The sequence below is a fragment of the Tupaia chinensis genome, unplaced genomic scaffold, assembly GCF_000334495.1.
Source record: "Tupaia chinensis unplaced genomic scaffold, TupChi_1.0 Scaffold000303_1, whole genome shotgun sequence".
In the NCBI taxonomy this organism is placed as follows: Eukaryota; Metazoa; Chordata; class Mammalia; order Scandentia; family Tupaiidae; genus Tupaia; species Tupaia belangeri.
Genome location: NW_006159793.1, coordinates 259,921 through 279,316, shown reverse-complemented (window position 1 = coordinate 279,316; position 19,396 = coordinate 259,921). Strand labels below are relative to the sequence as shown.

The following is a 19,396-nucleotide window of genomic DNA, read 5'->3' as shown; positions in this document are numbered from 1 at the left end:
CAGGATAGAGTTCTCTTTTGGGGACATCTGTTTCTTCGTATTCTTGGAGCCCCTATCTCTTCAGTTATTTTGGTTACCTTTCCTCACTTTTGTTATCATAGCAGATGGGTCATGCAAGCAGTTTACTGTCCTCTCATCTATTTCTGGGAAGTTCCTTATATGTAGGTAGGCATGCTTAGCATCATTTAACCTTGGCATCCTGACAGCAGGTGATACAATATGGAGTGACAGCTATACCCAAAGGCTGTTATCTATAGCTGGTCAGCAACCTGTGGGATGCAAATCTCTTTCTGTCCAACAGGAGCACTGTTATCTGACTGGTGACGGGCTGAACCAATCAGGCCCTTTCTCTCAGAGTGCAGTGAGGTAGCAATAAGGCATAAGCTGGTGTCATAATCAGAGGATGCAACACCAGACACCCAAAATGCCTGTGGACACATAAGATAATCTAGTCATGAAGAGTAGAAAACATTCATTGACTGAACAATATTCTGTCCTCCATGAGATTTGACTCTGCAGTTCAGATGCTTTCTTCTTTCTATCTTGGTGAATTCTTAAAAGTAAGTGAGTAACTAAATGGGTTTCCATTTGTGCTTCCTGGGAGAGGCAAACCAACTCTCTTCACTTTGTCTCTCTTCAGGTGCAGAGATTGGCGCAGCAGCTCACCCTCCAGCACTGAGCATCCATGTTGGGCAGAACTTCCATGGTCACCCATTTCATTGGCTCTTGGCTAGACCTTAGAATAGTTTCCCGAAGGAAGACCTAGGAACAATCTGGGAAGATACCTGAGGCCTACCTCAAACTTGCAGGGTCAGAGTTTCTGTGGCTGGTGCCTGAGACATCTTACCCATACTTCCCAGGTGAATTTATCCCCAAGTGATTTTTATGGATCTTAAAGTTTGGAAACAATGTCCATGGAGAGATGTGTTAGATTCTCATTCTGGTTCCTATCAGATGTGTGAAGCATGCATAATATGAAGAGTGAGAAGTCTGAGGCCTTGTCCAGTGAGTATTCCCTTTTTTGGAGGAGGTTAGAGGTTAAGTTTTGGGCCACAGCATCCAACATATCCTGATCTGGTCTACAAACCGGTTATACCTTATTTGGCAAAATGCCATCCATGAACTGAACCTGCAAATTTTACAAGTATTTTTTTTTTAAAAAAGTTTTGTCAATTCTTCTTCTTTTTCAGAATTATTTATTTAATTTAATTTGTTTTTAATTTGAGGAGAGAGAGAGGAGAGAGAGAGAGAGAGAGAGAGAGAGAGAGAGAGAGAGAGAAAGTGAGAAAGCAAGCTGCCAGGTCTGGGATTTGAACTATGGTCAGCCATGTGGGAGTTTAGTGCCCCAACCAGCCCACCTCTTTAATGGTGAGGTTTCACACACACATAAATATGATTTCCAGCTTTTCTTGAAAATTTTGGAGCTTTAGTAGCACTAGGCCTTCTGCTTTGCAACAATCAACTGTTGTTGAATAGCGGATGCGATTTCTCATTGGGGCTTCACTGCCCCATATACTCAGGGCCCCTTTCTTCTGATGTTCTTTCCAAGTTTGAGGTTGTTAATGGTTCCAAAAAAAGGAGAGTGGATTTCTTTGTGGATATGGAGAATATTACTTCATGTTTAATAGGGCAACTCTACATATTGAGGAACAACTCAAGTATTTCACCATACTCATGTCTGATGCACAGTTGATCCTAAAGGCATTTGAATTGGGATTCTGGACACTCCCAGATCCCTCCAAGGGGCTGTAATTGAGAGCTGAGAGTAGACGTAACCAAGAAAACATTAGAATCCAATTGTGGAGTACATATCCTTCTTGCACAGGTGGAGAAATTGTAGCCCCAGAAAGAGGAAGAGTCCTTTTAGAAGTCACCCTGGAAGTGAGGCATGGCCAGGGTGACAGCATAGTTCCCACTCCCAGAGCAGGGTTTTTCTCAGTACCTCAAGTAACCATCCCTATTCTTTATCTATAACTAGCACAATCTGCTTCAAAGTTTTCTTTCTCTTGGCCACTTCATATTTTTGGGGGTGTTTACTATATTCCAAGTTCCTTTCTAACTAAAACGTTTTATCAACATTACATGATTTAATTATTGTCCCTACTTAATAGCAGAAATTGAGGTTGATGTAATCACTTTGCTGCTTAATAAAAAAGAAGGAATTTGGATCCAGATCTGAGAGTAGTTAAAGCCTGTAGACTTCCCATCTTGCTATATAATACTGAGCAAACCTGGGAGGGAGGTACCATGCTCTTCTCATTTTATGGACGAGGAAAGCAAGTAAGTAGATTGCCCAGGACCACACAGCTGGTAACTGACATAGTTCAGGACTAAGATCCAGGGCCGTCTCCAGGGCTGGTGCTCATAACTGGGGCCTCCTTTGCTACTCTTCTGCCTGTCAGGTATCCACTGGAAACCTTGTGACAACTCATTTCTATTGCTTTGTGTGGAATCACACTGTAGACCTCAGTGTGGATATGTAAACTTGGGTGTGTCAGAGGGATTGTGGCACACCAGGTACTCTCGTATGGTTTTGTGACAGTGCAGCATTGTGTGCCCTCACATTGAGCAGTAACCAGATCCTAGACCATCAGGTGAAGTGATACCCACAAACGGAGCATCTGTGTCTGCAGACAAGGCAGGCCTACTCCAGCGCCACACAGTGAGTGCTAACTCTCAAAAAACTAGGACCAAAGCGCTAGAGCCCAACTGGACTGCAGGGTTCTGACTTTTTCTGAACCACTCATTCTATTTCTAGCATATGAGGGGAATGTAATTTAAGTATTTTGGTGCAAAATTTAAAACCCAAGCGTAGTTTTGTTTTGTCCTCCCCCCCACCACTACAACTTTCCACACACTTTTTGAAGACACTCTCAGGGTTAGTTACCTCCTATTCAAATTAAAGCAGTAAGATGCTGTGAAAAGCTTTATCTTACTTTGTGAAAGATAAGGTAGTGACTTCTCATTCCTCAGAATCCCAGCACCCCAGGAACAAAGAACAGTATCTGTGGTTTTTACAACATGCTCCAAAGATTCCTGAAGTTTCCTATTAGGCACTTAGGATATTTAAAAAATAGTAACGTCTTTGTCACTAAGCATAAAGATTCAAACTGATTGAAACATGTTAATCATTTATTTTATATATATATGTCTCTGTGTGTGTGTGTGTGTGTGTGTGTATGTGTGTGTGTATTAGGGTTTAAAGAAAGTTCTACTTTTTTAAAAAGATGAAAAAATCTCTTTTTCTAAAGTGTCATGGATCACAGAGTCACAAAGCACATCTGCACAACGGTAGGGAAGACTCATGGATTGGAATTCAAATATCCCCGTAAAGTGGAGGAATCAAATTCTTACCTTGGGCTAAGTACACACCTTGCTGAAAGATCACCCTGCCTTCCCAAGTATCCCCACCTCAACTGGCTGGGACAATGGCAATGCTTCTCCTGTCCCTGCTGGGCATGCTTTGACTTGCCTGTCTTTGCAATGCAGGCTCTGGAATACCCAGCTATCCCTTGGCAGAAGGTGCTGAGCATGCTGGTGGCATTGATTAACACTGAGGCTTGCTTGTAGGATCTCTACATCTCTACTTTGGACTCCAGAGCCCAGAGGTCTGGCCTTGGGGACCTAGGGGCAAAGGTTCGGGGGCTGGGGTGAAGGTATCTGGAAACAACTGTGATGATATTCCTTCTCTTTGAGTACAAGGAATTAGAAAGGTACGTTCACACTGGAACAAACTTGAGAAAAGCAAACAGATGAAGTAGATGTACACTCAGGCCTGTTCTGTGTCTCTCCAGCAAGGGCAGTTGGGCGTGTGTGTGTGTGTGTGTGTGTGTGTGTGTGTGCATACACACACAGACTTAGATTCAGACTTAGTTCAGTTCAATTGTAGTTTTTAGTAAAGTGGTTGAGCTAGTCAGGTCAGATAGCCTGCTCCTCTGTCTCAAGTTAGCCTTGCTACATCTCTTGCTTGTCTTCCTCCACAGCAGGAAATAATCAGCCCAACAGCTAAACCTGGGCTCACAGGCCAGCTACCCCACTCTGGACCCCCTCTCAGGACTTATCTCCTCACTGCCTTCAAGGTCAGATTCCACACTTTAGCACTAGAGCTATCAAAAACACAGGGCGGGAGGGCATCAGGTCATCCACCACAAGCCCATCTTTTTGCACATGGGAGAGGTTGGGCCTAACATCTCAGGAGGAGGCTACCCTGTCTTCCAAATGGACACCCAGGATTCCTGCTTGAGCTGGAAGCCCGTCTTACATCAGATTTAAGCCCTTGGGCTGTACCAGACCCACAGACAGACATTTATTTGGTCCATACATGAACATCACAATATTATTTTGTAATTTGAATTTAGAGTCAACATTTTAAGAAAGAAAAATTTATTTTCCAAAAGTCTAGATTTCCAATTATTCTTAAAAACTTGCAAGATGTGGCAACCTGGATCCCCACTCCCATGTGCCAGTAATTTGTTGAAGACGACTAGCCCTGGTTCCTTTTAGGGGAGGAATTTGCTTTTTTTTTTCTCTTTCTAGTTGAACCCTATAGGCATTTTTAAAAAAAGAATTATTTAATTTAATTTTATTTCTTACTGTTATTGTTAGTTTTAATATGGCCAAAGAGAGACAGAGAGAGGGAAAGTGAAAGTGAGAAAGCCAGCTGCCAAGTCTGGGACTTGAGCCACAGTCACCCATGTGGGAATCCTGCACCTTAACCAACACACCACCTGCTAGCTACCCCCCATAGGTATTTGTATTTGCAACCTCTGTCTGAAATAAAAAACATGAAATATTATTAATAATCCTTGATGCATAATCAATGTTCTGCCACTAGCAGACATCATGCTAAGGACTTCACATATATATGCTGTTTAATTCTCACTAAAGAATATGAGAGAGCTATATTATCATTCCCATTTCACAGATGGGAAAGCAGAGGCTTGGGTGAGTTAGAGAGTTGCCCAGAGTCATACACATAAGAAGAGGCAGAACCAGGATTAGAAGTTAGATTTACCAGGGGTCGGCAGGTGGTGTAGTGGTTAAGGGCTCTGGACTCCCATATGGCTGACTATGGTTTGAGTCCTGGACCTGGTGGCTTGCTTTCTCGCTTTCTCTCTCTCTCTCTTTCTCTCATACACTTTGTCCCTCTCTGGTCAAATTAAAAATAAATGAATAAATAAGCAAATAAAATTAAATAAAATAGTTATATTTTTAAGAAAAGAAAGAAGTTATATTTACCCAACTGTAGGAACTATGTTGACTCCAAGGTCTAAGTAGACTTCTATAGTTATGAGCTCCACGGAAGTGACTGAAAATTTCTCTAGCTCTCGTCTACACTTCAGTCTCTGCTTCCAACAGACCGTGAGACTTTGACACTTTTAGGTCCATAAATATTTACCACATGAGAATTCAGAGTCCCAGCCAGATCAGACTTTGCATTACTCTCCTTTCCATCCTGCAAATCCCTTCTGTTCCTCCCTGCTCTCTCTGTTCATGATGCAACAATACCCCACTTCAATCAGCCGCTAGGCACTTCAGCTTCATCTCTGCCTCTCCCCTTCCCTGCTTAGTGCTTCAGATCTATGTACAATGATACACAGATATATACCCTGTACATACTTTTTCCATGTGCTTGTTTTCTGTCTCCCTTCCTCTTCAGAACCACTTTGTGAGACATTACTATTACTAATATTAAAGCATTGATCAGATCACATGATGGTCAGAACACTTCCCTCCTTGAAGTCCATCACTAACTTCTGCCTGAGGGATACTGGCCCCTTTCTTCTGTGGCCTTTGAGAGCCTCTATGATTGGGGAAATTTATCCAGGTGTAGCTTCCTATAATTCTATTTTAGACTTGCGACCCCTCAACCCCTTGGGAAGCTGAAGTATTCCCAATTTCTCAAATGTTCCCAGAGCTGTCTATGCCTGAACACTTGGCCTTTTTGTTTGGAATGTCCCACTATTCAGTCTTCCTTGTGGAATTTTACTTCACCTTTTAAGGTCTAGCTCAAATGCTACCTCTAGAAAGGGTTCTCTGAACAAAATTCCCCGTCTTACACCACTCTCATCTCTGCTTGCCCATCAGAAAAGCAAACCCTGATTATCTGACAACTCTTTATGGAATACCTGTTATGTGCCAAGCACTGGGGATACTGATTCATGCATTTTTTTCAACTTTTGGTAAATACTAAGTGCTTACTATGTGTAGCTCTTAACATAAGAGATATATAACACTCAGTGCCATCATCTAATATCAGGTACTAATAAGGGCAATGAAAAAAATGAAATGCAGCTGAGTCTGATTCACGAGGGGTGATAATAAACACACGAGGACTAAATGGGGCACACTGGGACCCATGACACCAAGGAACCCCTGCTCCAAAGCTGTATAAGCCAAGCTAGCCCAACCTAGGAGCAAAAGTTCATCAACAGTGGCTGGCAATTCCATGACTCCTCCTGCATCCTTACTCCTTCTTTGATGTTGATTGACACTGCGTCTACTGGACCTTCACCTCAGTTCTTTCCAAGAGTACACAGTCAGGAGGAAGATCTGCTCTCAGGGCATGCAGATCCAGGGACTCCCCATGGCTGTACCCTATATAGCCTCTTTCCTGGAGCCTTACTGTTGGGGGAGGAAATGCCAAGCCAGACCACTGGGCAGCTCCCGGCAGCATACTCATAGTAGAGTCTGCGAATGAGAGCCAGAGTGATTGCTCTGTTAGTAGGATTGCAAACTTCAGCTGAGATTAGTTTAAGTTGATCATTCTGTAGAAATCATGGGCAAAATGGCTGTCTCCTTGGTTCTCTCATTTTCTGAAGTCCTTCCCTGTGGAATGTCCTCCTCACTTTCTTCCAAGATGATGATGACGAGGATGATGGCAATGATGATAGCCTCTGTGAGAAACATTTGCAGAGGCTCTGTGCCAAGTACTATATGTGGCTTTTCTCATTTAATGCTCATGTCCACACTCTTTGAGATAGGTACTATTATTATCCCTATCCCTAACTCAGACTTAGAGGAGTTTTAAGAAATTTTACCCAAAGGCACACCAAGCACATGAAGCTGTCAGAATGCAAGCGCTGTCTGTTGCCAGACCTTAGAGTCCCTATGTTTAGTTGCACAATATCATAGCTTCCTATGCTATTAAAATTATATCTGACCCCAAGGCTTCATTCAAATACCACCTCTACTCTGAAGCATTCTTTGATTATCCTTTTCATCCTGGTACGTATCACATATAACTGACCTGAGCAGTAGTTGTCATTCAGCATTTATTTACATATCCCCTCAATAGCTGACCTTTGAATCCTTGTCTGGACTAGGCTCTTGGATGAATGATTCTGCCATTGCTCTTGGGAAGCTCCATGTCAGGGACTACAGGAACCTGACAGAGGCTCTTTGTGACATGTCTGGTTTGTTCATGTTTATGCCTCTTATTATAGCAGCAGCCACCATCACTTTCATGGGTCTTTTCCTACAGCCAGACCAGCAAAGCCATTAACAAATCAGGTCAGATACACAGAAATTCAGCAAGCTGCAAAATGAGCAGGTGGAGAAATAGCAGGGAGCTCCACCAGGCAAAGCAGTGCTGGAGGGAGATATTACATGTATAATTCTTGCTTGTCTTTTACAGAAATCTTGTGGAATTGAACTTCTGATTCCCCAAAGAGGAAGGAATACATCTGCCTAAGCTGTTCCCTGTATTGATCTGGTGTTAGGGTCCTTTTGCCAAGGGTTATGAAGTCTCCTTTCCCCAGGGCACTGCCATTCCAGTGCCTCCAGGACTAGCCTGGAACACAGAAGGAGCCACATTACACTGCGTTCTGTCACATTCCTGGACTTAGTCCAAGAGAAACTCTTGCTATTCCCACCCCATTCATCAAGTGACTAACTAAACAGTATTTTCTTAGCCATTTAGGATGTATTTAAAATGAGGAATGGGTTTAATAACTATCTAAGAGTGGTCTATTCACTTCATAAAAATTTTCTTTAAATCTTTGTAATACTTGTGGTATTATTATAAATACTACTCTTTTTAAATTATTTATTTAATTATAAGTTTTAATAATTATAAGTTTTCTTTAAATCTTTATAATATTTGTGGTGTTATTGTACTACTCTTGTTTAATTACTTATTTAATTTAACATATTTTTATTATTCTTCTTCAATTTGACCAGAGAGAAATAGAGAGAAAGAGAGAGAGTGAGAAAGCAAGCCACCAGGTCCAGGACTCAAACAATGGTCAGCCATGTGGGAGTCCAGCACCTTAACCACAATGCCACCTGTCAGCCTCTAAGTACTACTTTTATGAATAGCAACTTTATCATAATATGGTAAACATATTATATTTTATATAATATTTGACAAAGGACTAATTATCTAAATATTCATAGGCCTACCACCATTTTCTTTTTATAATTAAACATTTTTATTTCCTACTCAACTTCTTACTTTTGTGATAATTTTTCATGTAATTCCAAGGCTATTTCTTCTTCCTCAGCCTTTCTACTTTGAAAAGTCTTTTGAGAATCTTCAAAATGATAAACTAAGACCTACAGCAGCACTCCAAGGATATGAAACAATAAAGTGTGTAAATTTAAATTCCTATGAGAACATTTTGACACTAGGACTTGGTTAAAGAAAACAGGTTGTGATAGAAGTGAATGACAAACAAGTGAATATGAGTATGGACCAAAAAAGGGGATAGGTAGGAGTAAATCTGCTGAAAAAAGCCTCAGGAGAACAATTTAGAAAATGCAGTCCTTTGCCTGTTCTCTTCCTAAGAAAGGACTGACAGGTTCAAAGTAATTTACACTGGTGATGATGGTTCTCAGGTTTTAATGGAAAAAAGTGGACTTTGAGAATCACAGGGAATGTATACAATCTTTCAAACACACATACATGCATATACACACACACAAATTGGTATACAATTTTAGGATATTCAAGGGCCTCTTAAAATCCATCAGTAAACCCAAAGTTTGGCGTTCCCAAAGTGGTATGTGTAAGCAAGATGATTTTAGACAGTACATAGGCAAATAATGCTTTTAATTTTAATCCTGAGTATTTTAAATATATGCATTAAAATCATTGAAGATATCATTCCTGTGATCTTATAAATGTTTCTCCTTAGGAGGAAACTAAACTGAAAAACATTATGGTGAAACTTGACGTCATTTTTAGAGAAAGACTAAGTAAATGACGGGGTGGAGGGGTCTGTAGTAAAGACTGTGACCAAGTATCCCCTGATGTTTTGGATTCACCACTCTTGTCTATGAAAGCACTAATCTGATTTCATAGTCTCATTGGCAACTGAGGCCCTATGTGTTGAGGGACCTCCCTAAGATCTTCCAATAGTCAGAGACAGATTGCGGGGGGGGGGGGGAGGAAGACTCCAAGATAACAGATCTTTAAATCAGTGTTTTCTCCTATAACATCACCCATTTTTTCTTCTTTCTTTTTTTTTCTCCCTATTTTTAGTGTTTTTGCCAGAGGTTGTGTGCACTCACCAGAGAAAGACAGTGAAAAGCAAAGTGAGAAAACACCCCCAGGGGAATGTCCATGCCACAGTCCTTTTTCCTCCTTTCTCTTTCTGGGATTTTGGGCATGCATGGACAAGCCTCCAGGTCCAGGATTGAACCCTGGTCAGCTATGTAGGAGTCCAGTGTCATCTGCTGGCCCCAACAGCAATACTTTTATTACTTTCTACCTGTGTACCTGTGTAGCTTTAACCTACACCCTTAACCCCCCAAACAAACAAACAAACAAATAAAAAACAAAAAAACCCAGAGTCAATCTGCATTCTGAGAGCAGACAGAACTGGCAGTAACTTCATCTAGCCAGGCCACTGTCATTGTACAAGGACTTTTACAAATAGTTTCCTGCGACTCCACCACTGATATTTATAAATGGGGGAAAATGTTTCAAGATGCTTGTCATTCCTCCTACATTGTTAGAGATCTGTTAGAGATCTCAGGAAATGACTTGATGTTCTGCCCCGGGAGTTTATTCTATTTAGCTAGAATCATAAGAGAGAATCAATTTTGAGCGATGGGGCTTCTCTCAATGTTGGTTGACATTACACTTGCTGGTTTTTTTGCTATGTTCAAAACTAGTGGTATATAAATATAGAGAGTTTCTTTACATCCTCTGCATGGGTCAACCTGCTTGGGGAGTTCTGTGCTTGATTCTGAATGCCTCCCTTTCAGAAGGACACAGATATGGGGGGCTGTAGCTGGAAAGGTTGACTTCCAGAGAAGACTACGGTTCATAATGATCAGGAGAGCAATGGCTGAAAAAATTGAAGTGTTAACTGGCCTGCAGACGGAAGACTCTCTAAGACCACCATTTGCAGCTCTTTGGAGGGCTGTGGTGGTGCACAGCAGGGCAAGCACACTTGACTGCATGATTGAGAAGTCCTGGGCTACTGATAAAATAAGCCACCTCAGGCTTCAAGAACAAGGTGGACAGGGATCTGGGAAGGTAAGGAGGGAAGGCAGAAACTCCAGGGACTTGTCGTTATGCAGGGATGTAAGCTAACAGTGGCAATACATTTCAAAAACACTTGAAAACATTGTGTGGCTAAACAGAACATATCTGTGGGTTAGATCTGGGCAGTGGACTACCATTTTGTAATTTCTGCCTCTGCTGCTCATGAGGTTATTTTGGTATTTGCTGCTGCAGATCCAACACCTGAACTCAAGCAGACTCCTCTCTTCTTTGTGGGGCAATTCCTGTGACCTGGCCATGTGCTCAGGGTTCAGGATACACAGACTTAGGAGAGCATTTTCATCACAATCCCTTTCCTCCATTCTCGTCTTGGGAGAGGACATGCAAGACTCAGTGGCAAAAGTGGTGGGCTTCCCTCTAGGTTAAAGAGAATATCAGCCAATTCCAGGGAACCTGGACAGACAGTATCATAGCTGGAAGTACCAAATAAAGAGGCAGGTGATCTGAGCTCTCACACCACCTCTACAAGTCTGTAATTGTGTATCCCAGAACAAGTAACTTCCTTGAGTCTGTTTCCTGTCTTCTGAAATGAGAAATCAGATTAGACAAGGTTCTGTCATTTTGTGAAAGTCACTCCTTCTACCCTCTAACCCATCCCTACAGGACTTCTAAGTCCCTATACACAGTGTTCCTTTCTGTCACATTTCCACCAACCCTAAGTGCTCACTCTGCAGAGCAGCCTGGGTCAAGTTGCCTCTTCTATCCTACTCTAGAGCTCTCTTTGCTTTGAATCCTTTCCTACTTTCCCTCCTCATGTGACTATTCATCTACTTCTTCGTGCTCCTCGAGCAAGCCTCTCTTGACTCTAACCCAGGCTGATTCCTTAGAAACATGCACCATTCTGTCAGAATATGTACTATAGTTGAACTACTCATTTATTTGTGCAATCATCAGATTGACTTTGCACTGTTATTATCTTCTCAGTTTCTTCTAACCCTATTAGAATTTGCTGTTTATTTTATTTTAGTTTTGTTTTTAGTAATTCTGTGATAACCACTCAATAGGACCTAGAATAGTGGTTCCCATTTCTGCCCCATGCACTCAAAAAAACAATGTATCCTCATCATATATAGTTAGGAGTTTAAGAGCACAAATCTGGCCTTGTTTTCTCTTTCTGTTTGCCAGCTGTGTGACTCTTTGTACAAGCCACACTGAGGCTCAATTTTCTTATCTGTAACATAGTGTGATGGTTCATTTTATGTGGGAACTTGGCTAGGACACGGGGTGCCCAGACATTGAGTCAAACATTATTCTGGCTGTGTCTATGAAGGTGTTTTTGGATGAGATGAATATTTTGGCCTGTGAGACCAGCAGTTAGCGTAATGGCTATGTCGCTGGACTCCCACATAGTCAACTGCAGTTCGCGTCCCAGACCTGGTGGCTTAAACTCATGCCGGGCGCGTGTGCATGCGTGCCCAAGATCCCAAGAGGAGAATGGAAGAGGAGGGCTTGTGGAGGGGCCATCCCCCCTGGGGGGTGATTTCTCGCTTTCTATCTCTCTATCTCTGTTTGTCTGGCAAGAGCACATGCCCTATAGCAAAAACCTCTCAAAAGAAAAAAAAAATTTTTAGTCTGTAGACTGTGTAAAGAAGAGAGGCCTCCCTAATATGAGTAACCCTCATCTCATCCATATAAGGTCTAAACAGAAAAAGAAAAAAGAAATAAATAAAAAAGCTGACCTTCCCCCTAATACTAGGGAAACTAGGGAATTCCTCTACTCGACTACCTTTGAGCTAGAACATCAGTTCTCTTCTGCCTTCAGACTTGAATTGAAACACTGGCCTCCCTAGGTCTCAAGCCTGCCAGTTTTTGGACTGAAACTATATCATTAGTTCTCCCAGGTCTTCAGCTTGCTGACTGCTAGACTTGTCACCTTCACAACTGCATAAGTCAACTGCTTATAATAAATCTCTTCATATACATTTCTCTAGTGAACTCTGACTATTACACACTGGAGCAATAATAGCTGCCCCACAGGGTTCTTATGAGGAATAAGTGAGTTAAGTCATTTAGCTACTGTTGGGCATACAGCAATCAGAAATTATACAAATATGTTAAACTCTCAGGTCAGAGAATCTTCAGGATTTAGATTCTAGCTGGAGTGTGGAGTATTTTCTCTCTTCACCAATTAGCACCTTGCTCCCCACTCCCCACAAAAAGTCTCAGGAAACAAGAAGCTAAATCAAATAGAGGTAATTTTGTATGCAGGAGACATTTAGTGATCTAGAAATGTTTTTATTTGTCACAGTTGGGAGAAGGGATATGCAACTAGGAAGTAATACAACATGTACGTAAAAGCTAGGGAGACTGCTAAATATGGTACGACAGCACAGACTGCCCAACAGGGAATTAGCTGGTATGAATTATTAATGCTGTCCAGCTCCACGGCCTAGTGGTTAAGGGTGCCAGATTCCACATGGCTGACCACACAGTTTGAATCCTGGCACCAGCAGCTTGAAAAACACAGCAAGTATGCATGCTCCAAAACCCGACAGGATGGAGAAATGGAGCAGCACCCCACTGGGGTGTGCTTTCTACCCTGCTCTCTCTCTGTTTCTTTCTATCAAGCTCATGAGTGCTCTGGGGGGAAAATGTCAGTAGTAAGCTAAACGATAACCAATAATATGCATATATAATCTTACATATTCTAAAAATCCATATACCTACAATCAGTAGAAACCAGCACAAAGGCAAAGTCACGGCATAGGCTCCCAGCCACAAGTCAAACTGACTCATCAAAGGCTGACTTACTGGAATGGGAAAGCAAGCATTTGATCTATGCATAACTTCAGGAAAGTAAAGCTTCAAAGAAGCTGGATGTCCCTGGTGTCCTACAGAGCGTGATCATGAAGCATGACATACATTTGTGCCCACACCCTCTTCCTGCCTAAGCTTTCCAATACTGAGCAATTCCTGTTCCACGGAAACTCTTTAGGAAAGCGAGAAGTCAAGAGGTTGCAAGCAGCAGGGGAAATGGCGTGAGGCCGGTGTTATACCGTGCTACTAACTGTCCAGGCAGCCTACGCTGACTCACTTTCCCGCTTCGCTTTAATTCCTTCACTGGAAAAAGAGGTGAGAAGAAATGTTCTACTAAATGTTTTTCTTTTTTTTTTCTTTCTTTTTTTTTTTTTTTTTTGTCTGCTCCGGCAGTTTTTCTTTCTTTCTTTTTTTTTTTTTTTCTGCTCAGACAGTTTTAAATCTTAGAAAAGATTTTAATTCCTTCCTGGAGGGACTGTCCTTCCAACTACTGAGGTAGAACTTGGAACACCAACTTGGGAATTAGAGAATTTGACCACCCAGATTGCAAATCCTAACTCCTTCTCATAATTCTACATAGTTCTTGCAAAGTTACTTATTTGGAAATAGTAGTACTACCTGCCTCAATAGGCTAGTTCAAGAGTAAATAAATTTTTGTTTGACTAGTCTGACACAGATAAACACTTAACAAATAGAAGTTGCTATTATTATTATTAGATGGAATGGTTATAGGAAATACAATGGTGGCTACAAAAAAAAGAAGATTAAGAAATGTTTTTACATTAGAAGAACGTGCAGTCCACCAAAATAATCAGGTAAGTGACCTAGAGAATGATGAGGGGTAAAACAGAAGCATGACCACTGGGGTGTAAGAGAAAATTTGCATTTAGAAAGGAGGAGTTCATTCAAACTTTAGGGAAACAGAAGATTTTGACTGGTAGAGAAAGTTGGGTACAGGGTAGGGACATTCCAGGAGATGTTGGGAAATTACCTCACCTAAAATGCTTTCTGGATTTCCAGTGAATGTCCTCCTCTTTACTTTCCTTCACAACAGTTAAATGGGACAAGCAGTTCTCTTTGTGGTCCCTATTCAGTCTAGTCTGCAGAACCAATGGATTCCACAAATACTTTATGTTCTGCCTCATCCCGCTACCAAAAGGAATTAGGAAGAAAAGAAAACAAAATCCCCCAAACACCAAATACATTCTGTGTCAGAAAGGATTATTTCATGGCAGTACACAAGTACACAGATAACAAGGGGAGGGGAGGAATAGGAACAGAAAAGAGCAGAAAAATGTGAGTGTATCTAAGGAGGAGTTTAAATGGGAGATTGAAAGAGTGGTTACTTTTTGCCCCCTTTTTTTTTAGTGTTTGCTATAGGGTGTGTGCACTTGTTGGAGAGAGACAGAAACAGAGGGAGAATAAAGGTTTTTCACAGGAAAACAAAGAGAGGAGCGAAGATAAAAAAGCAAAGGAAATGAAGTAGGTCTCGCATGGTGAAAGAGAACACAGACTTGATGTTACTGCCTGCCTCCTCATTCAAGTAAAAGTGGTAGCTAAGAGGAAAGGCAAAGCCTTGCTCCCCCTTGGAGTGAGAAGACCCAGCTGTAGTCCTAGCTCTGCAGTTGACTCTTTGTGGTGTTCCCTTCTTCACAAGGTTGTGTTGGAGTTAAACAGAAAGCATCAGGTAAAAGAGCTATTGTAAAATGCACAGTGTCACATATAAAGCAAAGATACTGCTCCTGTAGTTATTTTCACAGTTGAGGAAACTGGGATGTGGAGGGGACTTCACTAGGAGTCCAGAGCAGTGAACTGATGGCCAGAACCAGAAGCTTCCATCTTGTCAGGCCAAATGGGCAGGTTGCTTTTGGGGATGAGGTGTAAGCAGGCTGGAGCCACCTGAATAGCTGAGGCCCTCTGCTTCAGCCACCTTCAGCCTCAGGAGCCTGGGCTGGGGCCAATAAACAGCCAAAGGCATATCCGGTATGCATTTCAGCAGCCCCTCCCGCTAGCTAGAACGTCAAAGTACGCAGGTTTGTTGTGGGAAGCCCTGGGGAGCTGAGAGGAAGAGCTTGGGAGAACATGTGGGAAATTGAGCCAGCCAAGAGAAATGAAAAACACATTAGCTGGTGTGAAGGGAAGAGGATGCAGAGACACAATCCATAGTTTTAAATATTTCCGTCATCTGTGGCAAAAAAGGTGAAAGCGACCTTTGGTGGGGCAAGTCCAATTCCAAGGCCCAGGCTGCTTAAGCAAAACACCTCTGTCCTTCTGCTCTTTCAAACCTTTTGCATGGATAGTGACGATGACAAAACCACTCCAACGCAAATGTGGAATTTCCACAGCTTGGCTTCCAGGTTGGTCTGTAGATGGGAGTCTAAAGACTAGTGACAAATTTTTTTTTTTTGAGAGGTTTTCACTATAGGGCGCGTGCGCTCACCAGACAGACAGAGAGAGACATAGAGACAGAAAGTGAGAAATCACCCCCCAGGGGGGATGGTCACGCCGCAAGCCCTTCTCCTCCATTCTCCTCCTGGGATCTTGGGCATGCACGCACACGTGCCCGGCATGAGTTTTAAGCCACCGGGTCCGGGAAGCGAACCGCGGTTGACTACGTGGGAGTCCAGCGACATAGCCATTACACTAACTGCTGGTTCCCTAGTGACAAATTTTTTGATGCAGGGTGGCTTCCATGCCAGTTGCCCGTGGTTTGTTGAGGACTACGTGGGAGTCCAGCGACATAGCCATTACACTAACTGCTGGTTCCCTAGTGACAAATTTTTTGATGGAGGGTGGCTTCCATTTGCCAGTTGCCCGTGATTTGTTGAGCAAAGCAGTTGCCCTCCTGGAGTCTCAGTCTTCCCAGCAAGGCAGTCAAAAGGGATGAGTTATGAGCCCCTTTCTAGGTTTAAAAATATGAGAGTGAGAGAAAGAACAGCACAAACATTTTGTAAGTACAATTAGCTGCCAAGATCTGTCTAACATATTTTATGTATATTGCATCCTCTAGCTTTTATATGAAATAGGTTCCTCTTGAAGAATGCATTATTATTTCCAGTTTACAAATAAGGAATATGAAGTTCAGAGAGGTTTGAGACTTGACCAAGATCACACAGTCAAAAATTACCACATTAGGATTCAAAATCATGTCTGCTCTCTACAAAGACCATAGCAGGATAGTAGTAATTGGTACACATGCCCCTGAAAAATGATGTTGTTATAAAATATGGCTCCCTGTTTCCCTCATGTACTAGTCCCATGACTTAGTTCTGGATAGTTTAGGGAAAAGATCTCCAGCTTTGGAGAAGGGACACAAATTATGTGTGTGGAGCTGGCTCACATGTTCTCCAAAGAGCCAATTGCTTGCACGCTTTTCCCCTCCTCGTTCGGTGCTGTCATGTTGGTAGCTCATAATCAGCTTTGGTAGGAGTTGCACCATGGTTACAGGCAAACACTACAAATCAAGGACTCCCCCTCTTACTCGTCAGCTTACCACTGGATGTCGTCTCCTCTCCATCGTTAGCTGAGAGAATAAGCCTTTAGAAACGTACACAGTAATTTGAAACTGCTGTGACATGCAAGTACAGGATAAGTAGGATAAGTGGTCTTGTCTCGTTGACCTCTTTACACCAGTTGGGGTGTTATCACTTGGAGTGCTGACAGAGGGGAGAAGACCCAGGCTCCTCCCAGTGGGACAGGGCTGACTGTGTTTTTAACCAAGATCCCCAGGTGACCCTGATACCCACCACAGTTTCAGAATTGCAGGTCTAAACTACACCCTGGGAATAGGGGGGTCTCTCCTTTAGGCTTCCTCACAAAGATAATTAAAATAAGAGGAAATAAATCAAATCATATTACGCATAAGCATGACCCAGATCCTATCTCCTTGCCTATGCAATGAAGATAATTATCTTCCAGCCTGGTGGTTACTGAGAAGATGATTCTGTAATAATGATTTTATAAGCAGTGTCACTCTGTACAATGTGTGGCATTGTAATGACAAAAATAGGAGGATGATTTCTCTTTTGGCTCTATTTTCCTTGGAGAGCTGGGGAATACCCTCCTTTCACCTCCTGCTCCCACATCCTATTTTTGAACCTGGCATATTTTGGCCTAGGGACTAAACGACCAAGAGAGCCAAAAAAACCTGTGTAGCTGCCCTGACTCCAGCAGTTCCCGGCACTCAGCTCCTTGCAGCCGTTGACCTGCTCCTCCCAGCACTGACCACTGGCCCCCAGCCCAGGCTGAAGAGATAGTGCAGCCACCACACCCCTTCCAAGTTGCTTCTGAAAAGCTGGCACTTCACTTTTTCTGTAATGGCTACTTGGCTTTCATTTTAAAACATCCCTTTCTCTCTTGTGTTTTGGAGTATTACCAGCCCAACAAGGGGTCTCCAGTTATGAGAACAGAAGAAAGTCTTCAAGCCTGTGAGGCACAAGCCAAAGCTCCAGGGGGCATTTGCCATGATTTGGCTGGATAATGTCCCATTGCTGGGCCTCTGCTTCCTCAACTGATGTTTCCCAGAAGAGAGCTATCGACATTTTGAGTGGGGTGATTTCTTTATTGTCCTGGACATTGCAGAAAGTTTAACATTCCTGGCCACCAGCCATTAAATGCCAGCAGTGCCCGCTTTGTCACTGTGACAACTCCTAACATCCCCATGCATTTCCAAATGGCCCTGTGGGGTGAGTTCTGCTCCAAGACTGTTCTGAAAGCTTTAGTTTTTTTATGTGGTATTGGACCAAAGGTGTTCCCCAGAACCCAAAAAGCCTCAGAAGCAGCCTTGAATACTGCCTTGGGCTGGAAAGAGAGGCTGAGCCTGTCTTTGCCCTGATCTCACCAAAGTTCTTCTTACATTTATTTAATCTATAGTGGTCCCACAAAATAACTTAGTTGCAGAAAACCTCCTGTGGCTAAAAAAAGTGTGAAAACCACTGACCTGGATCAGAGGTTGCTAAATCACAGCCCCAGGGCCCAACACACGCTGCAGACATGTTTTGTTTGGCATGAGGCTTTAAGATATTTGGAGCTAATGTTTTAAAATGTGAATTATAGGCTTCTTGGAGGAAAAAAAAAAAGATGAAGAACTAAAAAACCCCAGAAAACAAAAAGAAGAAGATGGGAAGATCTGGCAGCACTGAGCCTAGATTCTGCAAGGGGAGGGTGTGTTACAGTTGAGCTGAGACTGCCATAGGTGGGTCCTGCCCTGTCCCTCTTTTCTCTACTTGCCTAGCCCAACAGGCATCCGAGTGTGCAATGCTTGGGTTAGATCGGTAGTTCTCATCCCGGAATACTTGGGGGAGCTTTCAAATTCCAGGGCTGGGGCCCTGAGCCAGACTAATTTAATCACTATCTCCTGGGGTGGGACCTAGGTATTAGTACTTTTAGTCCCCAGCTGATTTTACTGTGCCTGTGGGCATGAGAGTCAGCAGACTCTAGGTGACCTCTAGTTTGGAAACATGTCCTAAGAAGCTCAAATTCAGGGAGGAATTCCTACTTTCTCTTCTCATGCTTCTTAGGATTCCCAACCTCCTCCTCTTCCTCTGGACCCCTGTGACCTTGCAAGACTCATTCGTGTTCAATATTTTTGCTTAGTTAGTGACGTCTTACTAAGCAGCACATCTGCCTGGTCCCCACTGGATTCTGTTGGGTTGTTGGAAGTCATGATGTATTTTTTTCTGTCTTCCTATGCAAAAATGTATCATGACTTTTCCAACAATTCAATAATTAGATCCAATCAACGTTCTGTTCTTACCAAGGCTCCAGAGGGCTCAGACCCCTCTCCTAGGGCCTAGCCCTACTCAAAGAAAAACTTTACAAGCAAAAGCCATACCAAAGAGGGAAGAGGGGGCTTTTTTTTTTTTTTTAGATTTTTGCCAAAGGTGTATATACCTGTTGGAGACAAAGACACAGAGAGGTAAAGCGAGAAATCACCTCCCTGGGGAAATAATCATGCCACAATCCTTTCTCAATTCTCCTCAGAATTTTGGACATGCATGCGCATATGCCCAACATGTTTTTCAAGCACAAAGTTGGCCACATAGGACCCAGCGCCTTAACTGTCATGTTACCTGCTAACCTCCTGGTCTAGCTCTTTTTTTTTGGGAGAGGTTTTTGCTCTAGAGT

The 19,396-nt window shown here is 42.6% G+C and overlaps 1 long non-coding RNA gene across 5 annotated transcripts in view; it reads left to right on the top strand.

Annotated features, from left to right (window-relative positions):
* The window catches only part of LOC102481253 (uncharacterized), a 35,695-nt gene extending 27,120 nt beyond the window's left edge, over positions 1 to 8,575 (top strand). For 3 of the 5 annotated variants that reach the window (XR_003549754.1, XR_003549752.1, XR_003549753.1), the window contains exons 6-8: positions 641 to 1,005; positions 3,984 to 4,079; positions 8,505 to 8,575. This is a non-coding gene — a long non-coding RNA (uncharacterized LOC102481253). The remainder of the gene's footprint in view (positions 1 to 640; positions 1,006 to 3,983; positions 4,080 to 8,504) is intronic. The other 2 variants (XR_003549755.1, XR_003549756.1) reach the window with 2 other exon arrangements.
* Positions 8,576 to 19,396: the final 10,821 nt, after the last annotated feature.